At 51.3% G+C, this 11754-nt stretch overlaps 1 long non-coding RNA gene across 2 annotated transcripts; it reads left to right on the forward strand.

Moving 5' to 3' along the window:
- Nucleotides 1-2026: 2026 nt before the first annotated feature.
- LOC141058416 (uncharacterized) lies at nucleotides 2027-11234 on the forward strand. Of its 2 annotated transcripts, none has more exons than XR_012222161.1 (2): nucleotides 2027-2257; nucleotides 10692-11234. It is a non-coding gene; the product is annotated as an uncharacterized lncRNA (long non-coding RNA). The 2 variants fall into 2 exon arrangements; XR_012222162.1 differs by lacking the exon at nucleotides 10692-11234 and adding an exon at nucleotides 9241-10389.
- Nucleotides 11235-11754: the final 520 nt, after the last annotated feature.

Genomic DNA, 11754 nt, shown 5'->3' on the forward strand with positions numbered 1-11754 from the left:
CATTATTTGTCATTTATAAACTTATGATTGATGTTTAACATTTTTCGTGCTTTCTTTCAGTATTTTTCTTATGATGAAATTTACACATAATATGCTGACGTTTGCCTATTTTCTATCTTTTGCGCTCAGTTATTTTCTCTCATTGCCGCCTTTCCTCTTGAAGGATCTCTGTATGTTAGGGCTGGCGGAACGCACCAAATAATAAGAAAGTAGTAATAAGGTGCGTTCAAAGCCCGGGGTCCACCGTGCAGAGATGTTACCTGCTGGACGCTATATGGCGGTATAATAGAACACACGCGGGTTAACGTCACTCGGTGGATACAGAGGCGGACTCTGTTGCTACACAGAACCGCAATACCGCAGAATATGAATGACGTAGCCTGTTAAGCTCACAGAGCTCGGCAGTGAGCTCTAGTGTACAGTCACAGAACTCTGCCCCAAAGACACAGGGTTAGGCTAGCTTCACACTAGCATTTTGGGCCGCAACGCACGGCCGCTGCTAAGCCCTGCCCCCTCTGGTCATCTCCGCCTAGTATCGCACACAGATGCATGCAATCTGCACACCCTATCTTTAGCATAGGGTGCGCAGACCGTGCGCTAGAATTTTGCGTGAGCTGCGCCCTTTTGACGGTGCTCCGAGCGCACCAAAATGCAACATGGTGCGTTCGGCGCACCGTCAAAAGGGCGCAGCTCACGCAAAATCCTACTAGCGCACGGTCTGCGCACCCTATGCTAAAGATAGGGTGTGCAGATCGCATGCAGCCGTGTGCGATACTAGGCAGAGATGACCGGAGGGGGCGGGCAGGGGGCGGGGCTTATTGGCGGCCGTGCGCTGCGGCCCAAAACGCTAGCGTGAAGCTAGCCTTAGAGTCCCTCTAGACCCACTAAGCATGCGGCGTCGCACCTGCGAACACCAGTAAGGCTGGTTTCACATTGGCGTTTCACAGACCTGCGTCAGTCTGCGCACGACCGCCGCTAAGCTCCGCCCCCTGCCGGTTAGCTCCGCCTATGGACGCATGATGCTGCATGCGACCTGTGTCCTCTATCTTTAGCACTGGGGATGCAGGCTGTGCGCAGGTATGCGTTTGCCGGCGCATGCGTCCTTTTGACGGTGCGCCGACCAGCGCCAAACGCAACCTGTTGCATTTTGGTGCACTCGGCGCACCGTGAAAAGGACGCCTGCGTCGGCAAACGCATACCTGCACACAGCCTGCATCCCCAGTGCTAGATAGGGGTCGCAGGTCGCATGCAGCGTCATGCGCCCATAGGCGGAGCTAAGTGGCAGGGGGTGGAGCTTAGTGGCGGCCGCGCGCAGACCAACGCAGGTCTGTGAAACGCCAATGTGAAACCAGCCTAATAAACGCTGGCTACTGTGGAGTGCAAAGTGTTCAGTGGCGTCCCTGGCTTTGCCTCCTACCTGCACTTTCAGCCTAGGCACTAATTGGAAAGGCCGAACAACACATGCGTACCAAGGATTGGGGTTTCATAATGAGTCAGTCACCAGAGACATTCATACGTGCATACAACACACTCCACAGACCGCAGGGGACATGGCTTGAGATTCCCCATGCAGTGATGGGAACTCAACGTCTAACAATGTAGTGTCTGTATACAGCTCTCAGACACTGCGCTCACTGATTCTCTTCACAGGAATCATCTTCTGTGAGGTAATTTTACCTCATGGCATCCCTAAAACATATTCTCCGAGGTAATTTTACCTCATGGCATCCCTAAAACATATTCTCCGAGGTAATTTTACCTCATGACATCCCTAAAACATATTCTCCGAGGTAATTTTACCTCATGGCATCCCTAAAACATATTCTCCGAGGTAATTTTACCTCATGGCATCCCTAAAACATATTCTCCCTAACGCCATTTACAGCAAGGAGTGCTATCTGCTGGCTTTGCTGTGTAATGGCGTCACAGACAGGTTTCCTGCCCTCAGACAGTTCAACTGCCCGTCTCCAAGGGTAGGGTCTAGTTTGGAGTTGAAGTGTTGTGGGGGGAGGAGTGATTTGTTGAAATCATGACGTCATCGGAAGGGGCGGGACCTCCTCAGTCCGGCGCGTGCAGCAGTGCTCCCATCTTGTGTGCCGGATCCTGGTGTTGCTCCTGAGTTGTGCTGTGGAGAGGACTCTGAGATTCATGCACTGAGCTGTGTGCAGCAACCTGCGCTCTGGGGAGACTGCTGAGGAGCAGTGCTCAGCGGTTTACTGTGAGGACTGATCCTGATCCTGGGCTCGTCTGCACTGAGGTGGGGAGACCATGTGAATAAATGTTATTGAGGCATCCAGGGGACTGTGTGAGGAGGTATGGGGTACACAGAGGTGGGGAGACCATGTGACTGAATGTTATTGAGGCATCCAGGGGGCTGTGTGAGGAGGTATGGGGTACGCAGAGGTGGGGAGACCATGTGAATAAATGTTATTGAGGCATCCAGGGGGCTGTGTGAGGAGGTATGGGGTACGCAGAGGTGGGGAGACCATGTGACTGAATGTTATTGAGGCATCCAGGGGGCTGTGTGAGGAGGCATGGGGTACGCAGAGGTGGGGAGACCATGTGACTGAATGTTATTGAGGCATCCAGGGGGCTGTGTGAGGAGGCATGGGGTACACAGAGGTGGGGAGACCATGTGACTGAATGTAATTGAGGCATCCAGGGGGCTGTGTGAGGAGGCATGGGGTACGCAGAGGTGGGGAGACCATGTGACTGAATGTAATTGAGGCATCCAGGGGGCTGTGTGAGGAGGTATGGGGTACACAGAGGTGGGGAGACCATGTGAATAAATGTTATTGAGGCATCCAGGGGGCTGTGTGAGGAGGCATGGGGTACACAGAGGTGGGGAGACCATGTGAATAAATGTTATTGAGGCATCCAGGGCGCTGTGTGAGGAGGTATGGGGTACACAGAGGTGGGGAGACCATGTGAATAAATGTTATTGAGGCATCCAGGGCGCTGTGTGAGGAGGTATGGGGTACGCAGAGGTGGGGAGACCATGTGACTGAATGTTATTGAGGCATCCAGGGCGCTGTGTGAGGAGGTATGGGGTACACAGAGGTGGGGAGACCATGTGAATAAATGTTATTGAGGCATCCAGGGCGCTGTGTGAGGAGGTATGGGGTACACAGAGGTGGGGAGACCATGTGAATAAATGTTATTGAGGCATCCAGGGCGCTGTGTGAGGAGGTATGGGGTACACAGAGGTGGGGAGACCATGTGACTGTTATTGAGGCATCCAGGGGGCTGTGTGAGGAGGTATGGGGTACGCAGAGGTGGGGAGACCATGTGAATAAATGTTATTGAGGCACCCAGGGGGCTGTGTGAGGAGGTATGGGGTACGCAGAGGTGGGGAGACCATGTGAATAAATGTTATTGAGGCATCCAGGGCGCTGTGTGAGGAGGTATGGGGTACGCAGAGGTGGGGAGACCATGTGAATAAATGTTATTGAGGCATCCAGGGGGCTGTGTGAGGAGGTATGGGGTACGCAGAGGTGGGGAGACCATGTGAATAAATGTTTTTGAGGCATCCAGTGCGCTGTGTGAGGAGGTGTGGGGAGACCATGTGAATGAATTTGGAGGCATCCAGGGGGCTGTGTGGGGAGACCATGTGAATGAATTTGGAGGCATCCAGGGGGCTGTGTGAGGAGGTATGGGGTACGCAGAGGTGGGGAGACTGTGAATGAATTTGGAGGCATGGGGTACGCAGAGGTGAGGAGACCATGTGAATGAATTTGGGGGCTGTGTGAGGAGGTATGGGGTACGCAGAGGTGGGGAGACCATGTGAATGAATTTGGAGGCATCCAGGGGGCTGTGTGAGGAGGTGTGGGGAGACCATGTGAATGAATTTGGAGGCATCCAGGGGGCTGTGTGAGGAGGTGTGGGGAGACCATGTGAATGAATTTGGAGGCATCCAGGGGGCTGTGTGAGGAGGTGTGGGGAGACCATGTGAATGAATTTGGAGGCATCCAGGGGGCTGTGTGGGGAGACCATGTGAATGAATTTGGAGGCATCCAGGGGGCTGTGTGAGGAGGTATGGGGTACGCAGAGGTGGGGAGACCATGTGAATGAATTTGGAGGCATGGGGTACGCAGAGGTGAGGAGACCATGTGAATGAATTTGGGGGCTGTGTGAGGAGGTATGGGGTACGCAGAGGTGGGGAGACCATGTGAATGAATTTGGAGGCATCCAGGGGGCTGTGTGAGGAGGTGTGGGGAGACCATGTGAATGAATTTGGAGGCATCCAGGGGGCTGTGTGAGGAGGTGTGGGGAGACCATGTGAATGAATTTGGAGGCATCCAGGGGGCTGTGTGAGGAGGTGTGGGGAGACCATGTGAATGAATTTGGAGGCATCCAGGGGGCTGTGTGAGGAGGTGTGGGGAGACCATGTGAATGAATTTGGAGGCATCCAGGGGGCTGTGTGAGGAGGTGTGGGGAGACCATGTGAATGAATTTGGAGGCATCCACGGGGCTGTGTGAGGAGGTATGGGGTACGCAGAGGTGGGGAGACCATGTGAATGAATTTGGAGGCTTCCAGGGGGCTGTGTGAGGAGGTATGGGGTACGCAGAGGTGGGGAGACCATGTGAATGAATTTGGAGGCATCCAGGGGGCTGTGTGAGGAGGTATGGGGTACGCAGAGGTGGGGAAACCATGTGAATGGATTTGGAGGCACCCAGGGGGCTGTGTGAGGAGGTATGGGGTACGCAGAGGTGGGGAGACCATGTGAATGAATTTGGAGGCATCCAGGGGCCTGTGTGAGGAGGCATGGGGTACACAGAGGTGGGGAGACCATGTGAATATATTTGGAGGCATCCAGGGGGCTGTGTGAGGAGGTATGGGGTACGCAGAGGTGGGGAGACCATGTGAATACATTTGGAGGCATCCAGGGGGCTGTGTGAGGAGGTGGGGAGACCATGTGAATGAATTTGGAGGCATCCAGGGGGCTGTGTTAGGAGGTATGGGGTACGCAGAGGTGGGGAGACCATGTGAATGAATTTGAAGGCATCCAGGGGGCTGTGTGAGGAGGCATGGGTACGCAGAGGTGGGGTGACCAAGTGAATATATTTGGATGCATCCAGGGGGCTGTTTGAGGAGGTATGGGGTACGCAGAGGTGGGGACACTGAGTAAATGTTGAGGCATCCAGGGGGCTGTGTGAGGGGGGGTATATGTAGAGGGGCATCCAGGGGGCTGTTTAAGGGGGCATGTGGTATGCAGAGGTGGGGAGACCACGTGAATAAATGTGGCATCCAGGGGGCCTTGTGAGGGGGTATGCAGAGGTGGGGAGACCATGGGAATAAATGTTGAGGCATCCAGGGGGCTGTGTGAGGAGGCATGGGGTAAGCAGAGGGACATCCAGAAGGCTGCTGTGAGGGGCATGGGGTATGCAGATGTGGGAGACCATGTGAATAAATGTTGTTGAGGCATCCAGGCGGCTGGTGTGAGGGGGAATATGCAGAGGGGCATCCAGAGGGCTGTGTGAGGGGGGCATGGAGTATGCAGAGGGGCATCCAGAGGGCTGGTGTGAGGAGGCATAGGGTATGTAGAATGGCATCCAGGGGTTGGCTGGTGTGAATGGGGCATGGGATGGGATATGTACAGGGGCATCCAGGAGGCTGTGTGGCTGGTGTGAGGAGGCATGGGGTATGTAGATGACCATCAAGGGGGCTGGTGTGAGGGGGGCATGGGGTATGTAGATGGTAAATGCTAGACTGTATGGGCTCCTTCCAGGTGTGACGTCATTTCCGTCACTTGTGGGCTTCTATTTTAGCAAGGTGTGAAGCATCACGCCGTTAACTTGCAAATCACCATGGCACATAGAGGTTAGTGTTTCAGGGTGAAAAACGTATGACCCTCTTTTGGTTTTAGGGTGAAAAACCTGCTACCCTGTGGTGGAGTTTTGGGGGTGACCCGCAAAAACGTGCGACCCTGTCGTGGAATTTGGGGGTGAGGGTTTTGGGGGTGACCAGCGTGTTCTGTTTTAGCAAGTTGCAGCACGCTATTACTATAGGTGATGGGGTTTTGGGGGACTCATGTGGTGGCACTTGGGGATGATCTGCTATTGGGGAGATCCCTGTTCGGTGGTGACCTGCTGCTGGCTATTGGGGAGGACCACTGTGGTGGGGCGACCTGCTGCTGGCTATTGGGGGACCCTTATGGTGGGGTTTGGGGGAGGCGACCTGCTGCTTACTGGGTGTACCCCTTTTAGTGGGGGGGTGACCTGCTGCTGGCTATTAGGGGGACCCCCTGTGGTGGGATTTGAGGGCGATCTGTTGCTGGCTATTGAGGGGACGGGGACCCCTGTGGTGGGATTTGAGGGTGGCCTGCTGCTGGTTATTGGGACCCCTGTGGTGTGATTTGGGGATGACCTGCTTGTGTTTGGGGGGCCTCCTGCTGGTTATTGGGGGACCCCTTTTAGTGGGGGCAACCTGCTTGTGTTGGGGTGGGTGACCTGCTGCTGGTTACTGGGGGGGCTGTGGTGGGGTTTGGGAGGGACCTGCTGCTTACGGAGGGACCCATTTTAGTGTGGGGCAACCCGCTGCTGGCTATTGGAGGACTTCTGTGGTGGGTTTTGTGGGCGACCTGCTGCTGGCCACCCCTAGAACCTTGTGGTGGGATTTGGGGGTGACCTGCTCTCGGGGGGTACCCCTTTTAGTGGGGGGCAACCTGCTGCTAGCTATTGAGGGTCACCTGTGTGTGGGACTTGGGGGCGACCTGCTGCTGGCTATTGGGGGACCCCTGTGGTGGGATTTGGGGGTGCCCTGCTCAATGGGGACCCATTTTAGTGGGGGGTGGCCTGCTTGTGGTGGGGTTTGGGGGGTGATCTGGGGGAGATTAATGCATGCTTGTGGAGTCTTGTTGGGCCCTGGGAGGGGGTTAATACATGCTTGTGGGGTCTGGTTGGGCCCTGGGGGGAGATAATGCGCCCTTTCGGGGTCTGGGTGGGTTTATGCATGCTTGCGGGGTCTGGTTGGCCCCAGGGGGTTAATGCATGCTTGTGAGGTCTGATTGGGCCCCGGGGGTTAATGCACGTTTGCGGGGTCTGGTTGGGCCCTAGGGGGAGATAATGCACACTTGTGGGGTCTGGTTGGCCTCGGGGGGGGGGGTTAAAGCATGCTTGCGAGGTCTGATTGGGCCCCAGGGGTTAATGCACGCTTGCAGGGTCTGGTTGGGCCCTGGGGTTAATGCATGCTTGCGGGGTCTGGTTGGGCCCCGGAGGGGGAAGAGTTAATGCACGCTTGCTGGGTCTGGTTTATGCTGGGGGGTGGAAGTCCGATGGGGCTTTATGCTTGGGGAGGGCGGAAGTCCGATGGGGCTTTATGCTTGGGGAGGGCGGAAGTCCGATGGGGCTTTATGCTTTGGGGAGGGCGGAAGTCCGATGGGGGCTTTATGCTTGGGGAGGGCGGAAGTCCGATGGGGGCTTTATGCTTGGGGAGGGCGGAAGTCCGATGGGGGCTTTATGCTTGGGGAGGGCGGAAGTCCGATGGGGGCTTTATGCTTGGGGAGGGCGGAAGTCCGATGGGGGCTTTATGCTTGGGGAGGGTGGAAGTCCGATGGGGGCTTTATGCTTGGGAAGGGTGGAAGTCCGATGGGGGCTTTATGCTTGGGGAGAGTGGATGTCCTGTGAGGGTTAATGCTGGGGGGGAGTGGATGTCCGATGGGGGTTTATTCTTGGGGAGGGTGGAAGTCCGATGGGGCTTTATGCTGGGGGGAGTGGATGTCCAGTGAGGGTTAATGCTGGGGGGAGTGGATGTCCGATGGGGGTTTATTCTTGGGTGGGGGGTGGTGTCTGATGGGAGTAATGCTTGGGGGGTGGGGTGGACGTCCTATGGGGATTTGTGGGTTTATGCTTGGCGTCGGTGGACGTTCGATGGGGTTGATGAAGCGTTGAGGCGTCCAATTGGGGGATTTGTTTGGAGGCAGTTTGATGGGATGTACATTTGGGGGCAGGGGGCGTCATGGGGATTTATGCTTGGGGAGGCAATGTCTGGTGGGCTTTGGGTTTATAATGTGGGGTCCACTGATTAGTGTCAGGTTGAGGTTTATGATTGGGGGAGCGGTGTTATGCTGTGTGGCCCTCTGTTGTCAACTCATTTTCTGGTTTACCTCTGGTGAGGGTGGTGGAGCTGGCTGTGTTGACAGAGGAGTCGTGAGTTCTCCATCCGGGCACCCTCTGGTGGTGACAGTAGGTAATGAAGCTGATCTAAATGGCAGAGACCTGCCACCTGAGGAGGAGGACTGTGAGTGGACATCAGGAGTCTCTGACTGGATTTAAGACAGCCGACTCCCTAATTTTGTGCTGGTTTCCAGTTCTGTTCCTGCCTTCTCAAGCTAAGTGTGCTCTGCTATTTTTTCACATAAGATTTGGTCTGGTTTACTCAGTTTTTGTGGTCGGTCAGCCAGCCCCTGCTGGGGCTGTGCTGAATTTCCATTCTTATGTCTCTGTTTATGCCAGTTTGCTTTTTTGTCCCTGATCAGATTGGTCTCTTTTTGCTCTGTCTTCAGACTATACCAGAGTGCTGATATAGGGAATTGAAGTCTAGCGATTTCAGGGTTTTTGTTATCAGAAAGTGTTGGACATTTTTTGGCAGGGTTTTTTGTGCGTGATTGCAGACAGCGTCTTTCCTTTCCTGTCCTTTCTAGTTAGTGTGGGCCCCATCGTTTGCTCAGCCTATTTTTCTATCTGTGTTTGTGTTTTCATCTTGTCTCACCGACAATACATGTTTGGGGGCTGTCTATTGCTTTGGCGTCTGCTCTGGGGCAGTTTAGATTTCCCCTTTTCTTGCTTTAGGCTTATTTAGTTCTCCGGCTGTGACGAGGCATCTAGGATCATAGTAGGTACGCTCCACGGCTACTGCTAGTTCTGTGGATAGGATCAGGGGTCTACAATCCGCTTAGTTACCAACCTCTCTGGTTTTCTGTGGCTTAGCTTGTTTTTCCTCCTCGGTGACTCATTCATAACAGCCCTCTGGTTGGTGTGGGGGGTTATGCTGTGTGGCCCTCTGGTTGGTGTGGGGGGGGGCTAATGCTTCATTGGGGTACACAAAACATGGGTGTATGCTGCTTATGCTATGCAAAGTAAAAAATGTAGGTCCCCCCAGAGGAGGGTACACCACCAACTGGCACAAAGCTAATCCGTTTTACCTTAGTGTCAGTAGGAGGCAGACATGGGTCCGGACCGCCCAGGCCAGTTTCTGCCTTAGGTTTTTTTTTTTATTAATGTTTTCCTTTTTTCTTTCAGATACATTTTTTTGAGGGTGACAGAGTGAAATTGTCACTCTGCTCTCGCACCTAGAATTGTCACTACCGTATCATCTGTGGTCTACAAGGCAAGGCCTTAACAGATCAAGTGTTTGTTCCACGGAGGACTGTCCTTGCCACTAATCCCCGACCCTCTTGCCCCCCAGAGCCAGATAGAGTTGGAAAGAAAGACAAATCGGTTACCTGCCAGCCACCCGAAAGTCTGCATCCTGGATTTTCCATGGCCATCTTCATCACCGGTCTGCAAACACGGCTTTGGGATCTTCAGGACAGATATATCCTACCAACCAGTGAGGGGGCTCCGTTTAAAAAAAGGAAGGGACAGGACAAATATGTTGCAGGTTTCCCCTGAGCAATATGGATGTCTCCTGGGGAAGCATTGCTATTCATGTGGCCTCTGTTTTTCAGAGGCTCCTGCGACCCTGCTCTTAGAAAAAAAAAAAAAAAAAATCTAGGCTCTGGTTTAGGCCTTCTCTGTTGGCCGGGCCACACTGCCAGTGCCCTGAACAATCACGCACGCCGACTTTCTAGTGTTCCCTGCTCTGCACCTATCTGGGTAAGAGTACTTTGCTTCTGCAACATAGGACTAAACTCCGCCTCCCAAGAGATGTACAGTTCAATTTTGGTTGTTTTGGAAATATTCTGTCCAAAAAAGCAACCGACGGGCCAACTCTCTGACCTGCCAGGAAAAGACAAGACGTTCCTTCAGGCCAACCCCCTCCTGGCATCCACAAACCCACCAGCGCTGGTCTGCTAGGCCTGGATCTAGCAGACTCTCTTCGGCATGATGGGGCGTTCCCACCTTGGATGTTTCTCGGGCTGCCGTCTCCTTTACTATTCAAGTCAGGTATTATGATCTCTGGTCCGGGACACCGAAACCTCAGACACCAAAGGCAGGCCTGGGGGGGGGCAGAGCTGCAGACCCTCCCAACAGTCCTACCCGCATGCACCACCAGCATATTACAGTTTTACAATACATAAATGCTTAAAATGAAACAAGCAAAGGCATAAAGTTTTCAATGCAAAAAAATGCACTTCTATACATAATGTCAAAATGTTATTTTTCCAATATTTCTATAAGTCTGCGACTTCAGTGAATGTAAATAAAACATTGCTGTGGTTAAGTCTCCATGTTGCATTTTTAGATTCAAAGAAAAGAACTTTTATGGATTAAGCGTGCGCTACCAGACCATCACTCCTCACAAGTGGTGTGCTTTATACATTTATTCCCAACGCGTTTCAAAGTTAACAACTTCTTCCTCAGGGGATGACATGTATAGACAGGTTTTATATATACACAGTTCAAAAATTGGCGCCAAGGGTCACATGTTGCAAGGAAGACAAAAGTCAAAGTTCATCAGTATTGCGATGTTAAAATTGGTTAAAAACTTATTATTTCCAACGAAATTAATACTTTTAATATAATTCCAGGTAATTAGAAAAAGAAAGTGAAAAAAGAAAGAAAAAAGGGAAAGAAAAAAGAGGAAGTAAAAATGGGAAGAACTTGGACAGAACCAGAAAAACGGAGTCAGAAGCGAGCAGTGGCCAGTACCCAGACCACCACTCTAAATGTGCAGATTAGATATCAAAAAAAGGAAAAAAAGAGAAGGAGAGAAGAAAGGAAGAACAGAAAAAAAGAACAAAAAAGAAAAAGAGAAAGAATAAATGGATAAGGAAAAGAATATTGAATGTTGAACCCCTGATGAAGGATTAATTCCGAAACGTGCGTCGGGGAGCACAATTGTGGGACGTGCTGGACCTCAAAGGTATATTAATTTTGGCATTCTCATTCAAGCATTTATTCCTAGCGGTTTATTTGCACAGCAATTTAGTGAAGTCTTTTTTGCACACTGCACTTCAGCAAGCAGTGTTTTTATCTAAACTTCATATTGGTGCATGGCACTTTACATACTATATCACTTTAGTTTTGCACAGCAATTTGTTGCAAACCCTTTCCCCCCTTTTTTTTTTTTTTTTTTTTTTTGCACAGGCACACTGCACTTTAGTAAGCAGTGTTTTTATAAGTTGATTCACTTTGCACCATTCACTGTCTATGTGACCATTATTTGTAATAAATTTTCACTGTATTATTTGTTCTTTAAACACAAAACGCTTTCACAGTATCATACAATTTTTACTAAGAGGAATTCATCATTTTTTCATTTTATCATTTATTATATATAAAAAAAAATTGTTTCTAGGAATATTAAAATATATATTTTTATATGAATGCATATGTAAATACCATATAATTGGTCCAAGCTATATAATTTTTTTACTATTGTGTAAAATTGTCCCACTTGTGCTTAGTGTTTTTTATATATTAACTCTATGGTATTTTATACCACCACTGATATAATCTTCAATAAATACCTTTATTAATAATACATCTTGTCTGGTTTTCTCTTGTCCACGGGTCCTCTTCGGTATTTTCTTGTTTGGTCGTTTGCAACTAGTGGGTTCACCACTTATCTTCACTGAACACTGGTGGTAG

The sequence above is a fragment of the Dendrobates tinctorius genome, unplaced genomic scaffold (assembly GCF_039654945.1).
Source record: "Dendrobates tinctorius isolate UK_male_01 unplaced genomic scaffold, ASM3965494v1 ptg000211l, whole genome shotgun sequence".
In the NCBI taxonomy this organism is placed as follows: Eukaryota; Metazoa; Chordata; class Amphibia; order Anura; family Dendrobatidae; genus Dendrobates; species Dendrobates tinctorius.